A 9724-nucleotide genomic window follows, 5' to 3' on the forward strand; every position below is an offset into this window, starting at 1 on the left:
ATACCAGTAAGTGAATGGAATAAATGTTTCTGTGGAAACTTAAGAAAGAGGGACTACAGAGTAACTGGTAAAAGTGAGCAGAGACAAAAATTTCAGAATGTATTTTTTTGAGACAGTTATTGATTCACAGTCAGTTGTATGAAATACAGAGAGATCCTGTAAGTGCTTCATCCAATTTCCCTCAACATCTTGCATACTTATAATACAATATCACAAAGATATTGACATGATGGTAAAGATATAGAACCATTCCACAAGGATTCACTCTAATCCCTGTAAAGTTCTATTTTCTCAGGTAATTGTAATAGGTCACTATTGTCATAGATTACTGTGCTGCTGCTGCTAAGTTGCTTCAGTCGTGTCTGACTCTGTGCGACCCCATGGACTGCAGCCTACCAGGCTTCTCCATCCATGGGATTCTCCAGGCAAGAACACTGGAGTGGGTTGCCATTTCCTTCTCCAATGCATGAAAGTGGAAAGTGAAAGTGAAGTCGCTCAGTTGTATCGACTCTTAGTGACCCCATGGACTGAAGCCTACCAGGCTTCTCCATCCATGGGATTTTCCGGGCAACAGTACTGGAGTGGGGTGCCATTGCCTTCTCCTCAATAGATTATTGTAATAGATCACTACTGCCATAAGTTATATTTGTTATGATTATCACCTAAATTTGACCTATTTACTCATGTGATAGTTTGAAGAATCTGATATATTAAATATTCTAAATATACTAGAGTAAAATAAAAAGGGAAAATAAATTATACTCATATTGGCTACTTTTGTTACATATGAGATTAAGTTTAAAATGTTTAACTAGTAAACATTTTAAAAAGTTGTTTAAAATTATAAACTGAAATACTTGTGAAATACTGAAATGGTTATTATTAAATTTCCTAAATATTCTTAAAAATTAAACTATATTATAGTTAATTCTTGATAAAGCATTTTTAAAACTACCACTGCTAGGAAGTAAATGAGAAACAAATATAGGTAGACTTTGCAGGTATTTTCAGAAACCCTAAAAACCATTCCTTCTCAGTCAATAGAAAATATTTGAAATATTATCAACAAGAAACACTGTTTATGATTCGTATATCAGGAAACTTGATGAATGGATACTCAGAAAATTAGCTGTTAAGCTTTTAAAGCCATTAAGCACAATAAAAAATGTTTCTGTGTGATTGTAGTACTGTATTTACTCATATCAACAACATATATGAGCCATTTATGATATGTCTGCCATAGAACAAATACTGAAATAAAAGGAGATATAAAAGATATCCTTTGTTCTTGAGGGTTATAGGCTAACTAGGGAAAGAGCCATGTTAACACATATTTTTCAGCATTGCTTTGCTAGTGTGTGAGATGACTGCAATTGTGTGGTAGTTTGAACAGTCTTTGGCATTGCCTTCCTTTGGGATTGAAATGAAAACAAACTGTGGAAAATTCTTTAAGAGATGGGAATACCGGACATCCTGACCTGCCTCCTGAGAATTCTGTATGCAGGTCAAGAAGCAACAGTTAGAACTGGACATGAAACAATGGACTGGTTCCAAATTGGGAAAGCAGTACCAAAGATTATCGTGGAAGACTCACAGCACTGTTTTCTCTGGATGCTGTACTTGGGAATTTCATAGGTAGAGGATCATTGAAAACCTAACTTGGAATTATAAGATGGTTGACATTTTAGAATAACATTATGATTTGTGCCTTTTATAGGTGTCTACGAAATTTTGTCCTTTAAATATGGGAGAGGTGGAATTCCTTGGTAGAAGAGTCTCTTCAGGTAGGGAATAAGTGGCCAACTTGAGTCAGGATAAGAAAGAAGGATGAAAGAAATATTTTTGAGGAAGTAACCGCTTTTAGGGCTGGGGATGTAGCTCAGTGGTAGAACATATGCTTCACATGTATGAGGCCCCAGGTTCGATCCCTGCCATCTCCACATCTAACATCAACAGTGTTAATTTGTTCTTTTGGGTTTCCTGGTAACTCAGATAGTGAAGAATTTGCCTGCAGTGCAGAAGACCCAGGTTTGACCCCTGGTTGGGAAGATCCCTGGAGAAGGGCATGACAACCCACTCCAGTATTCTCACCTGGAGAATCCCATGAACAGAGGAGCCTGATGGCTACAGTCCATGGATTTGCAAAGAGTCCAACACTGAGTGGCTAACACTTTCACTTTCATCCAGCTATAGACTCACTAAAGCCATTAGGGAGAATGGAGTAGGGGAATGGTTGATTAGAGGAAAAAAGAGAGAGAGAAGAAAGAAGGACGAATCCAGGTGTTTGGTTGATTTTAGATTTCGAAAGTGGTTGACTTTAGTTTGGTACATCATTAACTAAAAGCGACATTAATAGAAACAAACAAATAAACAGGTAAATATTTAGCCTGAGAAAGAATACATTTGATGTCAGTGGGATTTGTGTTGGAGATTTCTATAATCACCAGAAAATATTGGCAAGGATTTAAATAAGGAAGTTAGCCATGGAAAGGTTAAGTCGTTGTATTAATTTTCTTTTGCTTTGTAACAAGTTTACCATCAACTTGGTGGCTTAAAGAACACCCATTTGTTTTGGAGTTTCCATAAATCATAAGTCTACACATACCTAGATGCACAAGGTTTCACCAGAAAGAAAATAAAAGAAAAAAAATTAGATGTCAACCAACCTGCATTCATCTGGAGGCTCAATTAGGAAGAAAACTCCAAAAACATTTCTAACTTTTCTCAGGTTATTTTCAAAACTGTATTCAGCTGTAGGTTCTCAGTCATTTGCTTTTTCAAAGCCAGTAATAGTGAAATTTCAGTGGTTTTCACGCCCTAACTGCCAAGTGCCTGGTACCTTCTTTTAAAAGTTTCACATGATAAGAATACTACACTTATTAATCTTTCTTTTGATTAATTCAAGGATAACTGATTTGAAACCTTACCATACATCTGCAAAATCCCTCAATTTTTCCATATTCTTTTAGTTAAGAACTGAGTCACAGGTTTTGTCTATACTAATAGGAGAAGATAAGAGTCTCATTGAAGTAAACTTAGCATGCATCCTTTACAATAATCATCTATGATGTAACCGAATTCTGCATTTTAGGACTAAGTAACCATTAGTAGAACCAGATTTAATCTAGTTTTAAAAGTAAGTTAGCCTGAGATTATTTTGAAATGTGATAATTTCATCAATTTGGTCAGCTAACTAAAACAAACATCAAGGAATAAGCCAATTGCCATAGTCTATACATTTATATATACAAATATAAAACACAATTTGTTTTCCTGACTATATTCCAGGATTATTTCTACTAAAACTTACATTTTAGGAAAGCTGTCAATTTTATAATTTTATAGAAAGTTACCCATCTAGAAAGAAGCCTAGGATGAGGAAAGGAAATATAGGCTTTGATACTGAATATTTCTTCAACTCATAAAAACTCTTGAAATGTGGAACTATATAATTCTACTTTAATGATAATAATCAAAACACACTTAGGTTTGAAGTATGTATGGAATACTGACAATCAAAAGACAATCTACAATAAATTTGTAAAGTTTTCTTTGAGGAATGGAAAATGTCTACATCTAAACTTAATTATAATTTTTCACAAATACAGAAGTCCCTACAATCACTGCATCTATAGTCTAAAGTACAGTTCATTTCATGAATTTCCAGTGCACCAATTCAAAATCAGAAAAGCTAAAGATTTAGCAATAGAAAGCAGGTGAGGTGGGACAAGTGGAGAGAGTAGCATGAAGACACATATATTACCTTATGTAAAATAAATAGCCAGTGGGAATTTGCTGTATGACTCAGGGAACTCAAACCAGGGCTCTAGGACAACCTAGATGGGTGGCAGGGAGTTTCAAGAGGGAGGGGACATATGTATACCTATGGTGATTCATGCTGATGTAAGGCAGAAACCAACACATTATAAAGCAATTATCCTTCAATTAAAAAAAATATATTTTTAAAGAACCAGACAATAGAAGCACTCTAAAGTACCAGGTTAAAGATATCCCAAGGCATAAATATCACTCCACCTCATTAGTGTAGATTTAAACTTCTGTCCTTTGGACTGCAAGGAGATCCAACCAGTCCATTCTGAAGGAGATCGGCCCTGGGATTTCTTTGGAAGGAATGATGTACAGCTGAAACTCCAGTACTTTGGCCACCTGATGCGAAGAGTTGACTCATTGGAAAAGACTCTGATGCTGGGAGGGATTGGGGGCAGAAGGAGAAGGGGACGACAGAGGATGAGATGGCTGGATGGCATCACTGACTCGATGGACGTGAGTCTGAGTGAACTCAGGGAGTTGGTGATGGACAGGGAGGCCTGGTGTGCTGCGATTCATGGGGTCGCAAAGAGTCGGACACAAGTGAGCAACTGATCTGATCTGAAACTTCTGTCTAGAGTAGTAGTAGTATCTGATCTAAAACTATTTGAGTTTACCATGATCTTTCTTCTCTCCTAACTTGTCTCTTCTACTTATAGACAAATTACAATAGTTTTCTATTGCTATGTAATAAACTTAGAAATTTAACACACACAAACTTAGAGAGCCACTACAAACTTAGAGACTTAAAAAAAAAACCTTGATTTTTCTCACACATCCATGGGTCAGGAACATGGTGATGGCTTAACTGGGCTATGTTCTAGACCTCACAGGGCTGCAATTAAAATTTCAGCATGCTGCATTGCCCACAAAGTTTGGGGACCTCTTCCAAGTTCACATGGCAGTTTGTAGCTCCTGGTTGTATGAATAAGGGCCGGTTTTTCTCACGGACTGTCAGTCAGGAGCCACTCTCAGATCCATAGTCAGCTTCCACTAGTCTACTCTGAGTCCCCTTCTAGGGCCCTCATGCAACATGACTGCTTGTTTTTTCAAAACCAGCAAGACGCTGCCTCTGCTTCGTTCACCCCAGGGAAGTCCTGAATGCCTTTTTATTTATTTATTTATTTTTTATTTTTATTTATTTATTATTTTTTAGACGTTTTTCTTTCTTTCTTTTTTTTTTTTAATTTTATTTTATTTTTAAACTTTACATAACTGAATGCCTTTTTAAAGTCTCACCTGGTTAAGTCAGCTCCATACAGGATTATCTCCCTTTTCATTAAGTCACAGTTCAAGTGTTAGGGATGTTAATCACATCCATATGATTGCTCGCATTTGCTGTATTCTCTTGATTCCAAGCAGTCACAGATTTCACCTGTGCTCAAGGGGAGGAGATAACAGGAAATCAAGTGCACCAGTGGGTGGTGTTTTGGAGAGCCACCTTAGAATTCTGCCCACTAGGCCACTGCAATGTGCAGCCAAAGTAATCATTCTTGGATTGAAATTAAACAGGTTAAAGCTACTACATAACATATACAAGTGATTCTTCATTGACTTAAATATCAAGTCAAAATTGTGTAATATGAAAAGACACTTCTATATATATTTACATATATACATCTTAAACCTGTTTTTGTCCAATCTCTCTGCTTCTAATCTCTGTGCCTGTTGGAGTCCTTGTATTGGGGTATACAAATCTTAAAGTTTCTTTGTTCAGAGCATAATCTACTCACACATTTTACCTATAAAATGCTCAACTTGCACATCCTCCATTTAAAAATACTTTTCTAATTACTAGTTTTAAAAACCTTATCACAGGCATTTTTAATATACTTTGGATCTAGTATTTTTGAAATTATACGTGTGTATCATATGGAGATACAGACCTATATTTTATCCATAGCCATAGTTTAACACATGTACATATACATATAACATACATATGTACATGTATATAAACTATCCATAGATGCAGGGCTTGCCTGGTGCCTCAGTTATAAAGAATCTACCTGCCAATGTAGGGACACAGGTTTTCAACCCTTGGGTCAGGAAGATCCCCTGGAAAAGAAAATAGTAACCCATTCCAGTATTCTTGCCTGGGAAATCCCATGGAGAGAGAAACCTGGCAGACTACAGTACATGGGGTCCCAAAAGAATCTGACATGACTTAGCAACTAAATAACAGCAAAATCCATAGATGTTTATTTATATACTTATAAATATATATCCATATCTACATATACATTTAACTTTGTGGTTGAATGTACAATGTAAGACAGTGAAGATATTCTTTTTACTGTAATACATCTGGAATTGACTTTTATTCTTTAAGGTAAAAGGCAAAGTTAACTTTTTTCCCATATATATATATGCAATGATTCTGGCATCATGTATTGAAAACGTGTCTCCTGTTTTATGAAAGTAATAACTTTGTCGTAAATCACATAGTCAAATATGTAGGAATATTTTGTAGACTCTATTTTTTCCTCACTTGTTTTATCTCTTCTTGCACCAACACCACAATTTTAAAAGTTACTGTTGTGGTGGTATTAGCCTCTCAGTTGTGTCTGATTCTTTGTGATCTCATGGACTGTAGTCCATCAGGCTCCTCTGTCCATGGAATTCTCAAAGCAAGAATACTGGAGTGGGTTGCCATTCCTTTCTGTGGGGGATCTCCCTGACCCAGGTATCAAACCCAGATCTCCTTCATTTCAGGCAGATTCTTGATTGATTGAGACTCAAACTGACTATAACTCGTAATAAATGTTTATAGCTTATAGTTAAAACGTCTTTTAACTTTGATCGCTGTATTCAGTAGTATTTTTCTCATTATTGTCTGTATATATTTTCATGTAAGTTTTACAGCCCGTTTTATTCTATTTAACAAGGTTGAAATTCCTATTGAAATTTCACTGAATGCTTAGATGAATTTAATGAAAAATGTCACACACTTTGTTTATGTAGTTTGGTTCAATTATTTTTTCCTATATCCATTCTACTTTGTTGTTTTATGCTGTTTTAAAATGTATCATAAGAAGAAACACCAAAAAAATTGGACAAATGTTCTGAGCAGTTAATTCATGAATGTAAGTATAAAATTGGCCAATATAAAAATGAAAGTATGTTCAGCATTATTATTATAGGCGTAAATCATTTATTGCACCTCACAGATATCATGGTTTTTTACAAATTGAATATTTGTGGCAACCCTATGTCAGCAAGTTTTTCTATTAGCATTTTTTTCAACAGCAATTTTTTTACTTTCTGCCATATTTTTAGCAATTCTTGCAATATTCAAACTTTTTCATTCTTATGTTTGCTATGGTGATCTGTGATCAGTGATGTTTTCACTATGATTTGCTGAAGGTTCAGATGATGGTTAGCATTTTATAGCAATAAATTATTTTTAAATTAAGGTTTGTATCTTGTTTCTTAAGAGACAATGCTGCTGCTGCTGCTAAGTCGCTTCAGTGGTGCCCTACTCTGTTCGACCCCATAGACAGCAGCCCACCAGACTCCGCCATCCCTGGGATTCTCCAGGCAAGAACACTGGAGTGGATTGCCATTTCCTTCTCCAATGCATGAAAGTGAAAAGTGAAAGTGAAGTCACTCAGTCGAGACACAATGCTACTGCATGCTTAATAGACTATAAGACTATAGTGCAGTGTAAACACAACTTTTATATACTCAACCACAATTTCATATGACTCACTTTATTGCAATATTTGCATTATTATGGTGATCTGGAACTGAATCCACAGTGTCTCCAAGGTATACCTTTATCAGGTAAATTCCTGTTAAAGCTCTCGTTGAGATTCCACTACACAACCACAGAAATGGCTGAAGTGAAGGAGAACAAGCAGACTGAAAATACCTTTGCAATACAGTTTTGGATTTTTTGCTGTTTGTTTTTCTATTTTGAGTCAGTCTTGAGGCTCTCAGTAGAGACTGGTCAGTTCTATTACTTGAGCAGCTGATTAAGTGCTAAACCCACAACCACTTGTCATATGGGGCTTTCACAGCCTGGGCCACTATATAGTAATCTCCACAGGGTCAGGTATTTCCAAGGATAACACCTATGTCCTACAGTTTGCTGAAGTTATTCAAATTAGCCAATCCTAAGCCTGTTGATTCTTCCTCCCTCTCCCCTTCCTACAGAAACCAGAGTACAAAACATGCACCAATGATTCCCTCTCTTTTTCTCTGCCTGGTGATTAATCCCAATACCTCCCCTGAGCTCCTGTGTGGTGTATTACATTCATAATACTCTGTTGCTGCTGCTGCTAGGTCACTTCAGTCGTGTCCAACTCTGTGCGACCCCATAGACGGCAGCCCACCAGGCTCCCCCGTCCCTGGGATTCTCCAGGCAAGAACACTGGAGTGGGTTGCCATTTCCTTCTCCAATGCAGGAAAGTGAAAAGTGAAAGTGAAGTCGCTCAGTCATGTCTGACTCATAGCGACCCCATGGACTGCAGCCTACCAGGCTCCTCCTTCCATGGGATTTTCCAGGCAAGAGTACTGGAGTGGGGTGCCATTGCCTTCTCTGTCATAATACTCTGTGAGGATAATTAAACTGTAAATCTCTTTACTTTACCTTATGTAACAAGGACATAATAAATATCTTTAGAACTTTAGGTTTTTGCACTATGCATTTTTCATTGCTTATAATTTTTAGTTAATGTAAAACTACATAAATTTAGAGATCGGAGCTTTTTTAAAAAAGCTAAACAATAGGATTTAAGTGATGATGATTATATCTAATAATTAGTGCTTAAAATATACAAATTATTCAATGAATCACCAAAGGCATATTTTTATCGAATAGAACATATTTCCTCTTAAAATTACTAGTGGATAGGGAGCTGTCAGAGGACCCTTCCTCATGGACCTTGGTTCTTGGTACGGAGACAAAGAAGAATCTGAGATCTTACTAGTGGCAAAAACAAACTTACTGTAGCAAGAACAGAAAGACCAGCTCAAAAAGATGGGCCAAGCCAAGAAATTCACCAGGGCTGACATGATGGGGGACAAGGGTTTTTCAAGACAGGGCTTCTGTGTATTTATCTAAGTGGGCGTGGACTGATAGTTGATCGACAGTTGCAAATTACATAACAATAGGCTCTTTGCACAAGTCTTTCCCATAATTGAGTCTGTTATAATCAGATGTATATATGTATGAAATATTTATGAACCCTTATTAGGTACTTTCACTTTCATGCATTGGAGAAGGAAATGGCAACCCACTCCAGTGTTCTTGCCTGGAGAATCCCAGGGACGGCAGATCCTAGTGGGCTGCCGTCTATGGGGTCACATAGAGTCGGACACTACTGAAGTGACTTAGCAGCAGCAGCAGCAATAGGTGCTTGGCTGTGAGGTCACATGAGGACACAGCTGTGTATCAAGGATGCATGTGCCAGAGTTGGAGAAATCCCTGTGGTTAGTTTGTATCCACTTTTATATAAGGCACAAGCCTTGGACTTGGAAAAGTCTCTGTGGCTATTTTGTAGCATATTGATAAGCTCCCCTGGGCTGCATTGGGCTTGTCTGGGGTGGGGATTAGAGATCAGTTTGAATATTTTTTGGCTAGGCCACTCTTCCTTGCTCATATCTAACATCCTACCTTACAAAATGCAGAATTTAGCGTTATCATCATTGTCAGTGTTCCTGGCTTTCTTAATTTCAACAGCAAAGTAACATTGCTGAGGTGCCAAAGCTGGTGCATCTTGACAGTTAGCAGAGATGGGAAGTGCTCTAAAAAAAAAAAAGTGAAAGTAAAGTCACACAGTCCTGTCGGACTTTTTGCAACACCATGGACTGTAGCCTACCAGGCTCCTCAGTCTACGGACTTTTCCAGGAAAGTACTGGAGCGGGTTGCCATTTCCTTCTCCAAGGAATC

General features: G+C 37.2%; 1 non-coding gene across 1 annotated transcript; it reads left to right on the forward strand.

Moving 5' to 3' along the window:
- The first annotated feature begins 1868 nt into the window (after positions 1-1868).
- On the forward strand, positions 1869-1940 carry TRNAV-CAC. The gene has a single exon. It is a non-coding gene; the product is annotated as a tRNA-Val (tRNA).
- Positions 1941-9724: the final 7784 nt, after the last annotated feature.

Source organism: Bubalus bubalis, chromosome 1 (assembly GCF_019923935.1).
Source record: "Bubalus bubalis isolate 160015118507 breed Murrah chromosome 1, NDDB_SH_1, whole genome shotgun sequence".
NCBI lineage: Eukaryota > Metazoa > Chordata > Mammalia > Artiodactyla > Bovidae > Bubalus > Bubalus bubalis.